General features: G+C 44.8%; 1 non-coding gene across 1 annotated transcript; it reads left to right on the forward strand.

Moving 5' to 3' along the window:
* The first annotated feature begins 719 nt into the window (after nucleotides 1–719).
* Trnas-cga (transfer RNA serine (anticodon CGA)) lies at nucleotides 720–794 on the forward strand. The gene has a single exon. It is a non-coding gene; the product is annotated as a tRNA-Ser (tRNA).
* Nucleotides 795–2876: the final 2082 nt, after the last annotated feature.

Consider the following 2876-nt stretch of genomic DNA (forward strand, 5'->3'; position numbering starts at 1 on the left):
AATATCCTTTCTTTCAGGAGTGCTAGTTCTGCAAGTTTCGCAGAAGAGCTTCTGTAAAGTTTGGAAGGTAGGAGACGGATACTGGCAGAAGTAAAGCTGTGAGTACCGGGCGTGAGTCGTGCTTCGGTAGCTCAGTTGGTAGAGCACTTGCCCGCGAAAGGCAAAGGTCCCGAGTTCGAGTCTCGGTCGGGCACACAGTTTTAATCTGCCAGGAAGTTTCATATCAGCGCACACTCCGCTGCAGAGTGAAAATCTCATTCTGGAAACATCCCCCAGGCTGTGGCTAAGCCATGTCTCCGCAATATCCTTTCTTTCAGGAGTGCTAGTTCTGCAAGTTTCGCAGAAGAGCTTCTGTAAAGTTTGGAAGGTAGGAGACGGATACTGGCAGAAGTAAAGCTGTGAGTACCGGGCGTGAGTCGTGCTTCGGTAGCTCAGTTGGTAGAGCACTTGCCCGCGAAAGGCAAAGGTCCCGAGTTCGAGTCTCGGTCGGGCACACAGTTTTAATCTGCCAGGAAGTTTCATATCAGCGCACACTCCACTGCAGAGTGAAAATCTCATTCTGGAAACATCCCCCAGGCTGTGGCAGGGCCATGTCTCCGCAATATCCTTTCTTTCAGGAGTGCTAGTTCTGCAAGTTTCGCAGAAGAGCTTCTGTAAAGTTTGGAAGGTAGGAGACGGATACTGGCAGAAGTAAAGCTGTGAGTACCGGGCGTGAGTCGTGCTTCGGTAGCTCAGTTGGTAGAGCACTTGCCCGCGAAAGGCAAAGGTCCCGAGTTCGAGTCTCGGTCGGGCATACAGTTTTAATCTGCCAGGAAGTTTCATATCAGCGCACACTCCGCTGCAGAGTGAAAATCTCATTCTGGATACTTCCCAGTTGTTTCTTCCGAGTAGTGTCTAGGTCATTCGAGTTACACGAGGTTAACCATTGTCATGGAGGAAGAGAACATTTTAAAAGTCCAGGTGGCAGCTCGCAGATTCCCCAGCACGAGCACAAAGCCCAACCTGGTACGACACTTGTTTGGTAACACTTGAGACACGTCACCGAAGTGTTGCAAAAACGTAGCGACTATATAGAAAATTAACAGAAGCCCTGCACAATGTCGATAAAATTATTTCAACATGGTGAACTGTATGTATTTTTTTTTTAATTTTTTTGTAAGGAAACTTACTTCTCGTATTACCTGAACGTAACGCAAACGCACACGTTTCTCTGAACTGTGAGATGCAGGTTGATAAAAAATACTTTTACCTTCCCTAAAGCCGAAATCTAAGGGAAATATCACTTTGACACTTCGATTCCACATTAGCATCTTTATATTGTGTGATGGAGAGTACTTTGAGTAACACTGGCACTTTTCCCCCGTTCCTACTCCAGTCAGTAGCAGTGTACAGAAAGAATGATTGCTGGTAAGTCTCTGTTTACCTTCACTATCTTTTCGCGATATATAGGTAGGAAGAAGCAATAAATTACTTGAGTCTTCATTTTTTCTCAGCATTTCAACAGAAAGCCACATCGTGATACACACCACATCTCTTGTACCTTCTACCACTGCAGTTGGATGAGCTCTTCCACGAAGTTTCGGGCTCACTGAACAAATCTTTGACGAAACTAGCCAGCTGTTCTACTTTGGATTTTCTCTGTTTTCTCCATCAGTTCTGTCTTGTGCGAGTCCCAGATTGGCGATCAGTACTGTGAAGTATTGGTGGAACGAATATTTTGTTTGACAACTTCCTTGCATTTTCTGAGGATTCTCCCAGTGAATTTCGGTGTGGCAACTGCCTTCCCTACGATTAGCTGTAGGTGGTCCATCTACTTTAAATCACTTCTTGCGGGTCGATTAAGTATACAACAATGGGTCTATTTCTCTATTTGTGCGCTATATGTTACATTTTGAGGATCAATTGCCAATCCCTTCACCAGCAAGTCTTCCTGCATTTCGCTTCAGTTTCTTTGCGTTTTACGTTATGACCTCTCTGTATACAACAACATCTCCCGCAAAAAGCCTCCTGGAACTTCTTGCATTGTCCAGTCAAAATTAATGGTCCTATAACACTCCCTTGGATTATATCTGCAATTACTTTCACATCTAAAGATTTCTCCCTGTTAAAAAGGAATTCTATGTTCTGTTTGTGAGGAACCCTTCAGTCCAGTCACAAACCTGTTCTGGTATTGTGTACGCTCGTATTTAGACAGTGCGAAAGTCTATCGGACGCCTTTCAGAAGTCAAGAAAGTCGTCATCTACCTGCTTTCCGGATCTCACGGACGAACGAACACAGCGAGATGGATTGCACACGATCATTGTTGGCGGTATCCACGTTGATTTCTAGATAGGCGGTTCCTGGCTTCCAGGAAGGTTGAGGTAATGACAGTGGCACGTAAAGTGCCCTCCGCCACACACCGTTGGGTGGCTTGCGGAGTATAAATGTAGATGTAGATGTAGATGTAGGCCAAAACATGCGAACATAGTACATGTCCTAAAATTCTGTAACAAAATGACATCAGCGATGTACATTTACTGTTGTGCCCTTCTCTTCGTATGGCCTATGGCTGGAGAAACCTCACTGTTGCGATAGGAATTTTAAATCGTTTTAAAACATTATTCTAGAAGATGGGAAACGTAGATTTTTATTTATGAGTTACGAGGAATATTCCAGTCATCATTACAGACGAACATTGTTCGGAAGGAAATATCTGGAAATCACTTAGGCCACTCGCCTCATAATTTGTTTCATTACCTCCACTGGCACCCCATTTCGTGAAGGAATGTGGTTACCGCTGCGCTCATCAGCGTTCGGGAAATGAACGTGCTGTAATAACGCACAGCGAGGCAGATTTGTGGCTGGTGACGATCAGCCAAATTTAGAGACAGCGCTT

The sequence above is a fragment of the Schistocerca gregaria genome, chromosome 1 (genome assembly GCF_023897955.1).
Source record: "Schistocerca gregaria isolate iqSchGreg1 chromosome 1, iqSchGreg1.2, whole genome shotgun sequence".
Classification (NCBI taxonomy): Eukaryota; Metazoa; Arthropoda; class Insecta; order Orthoptera; family Acrididae; genus Schistocerca; species Schistocerca gregaria.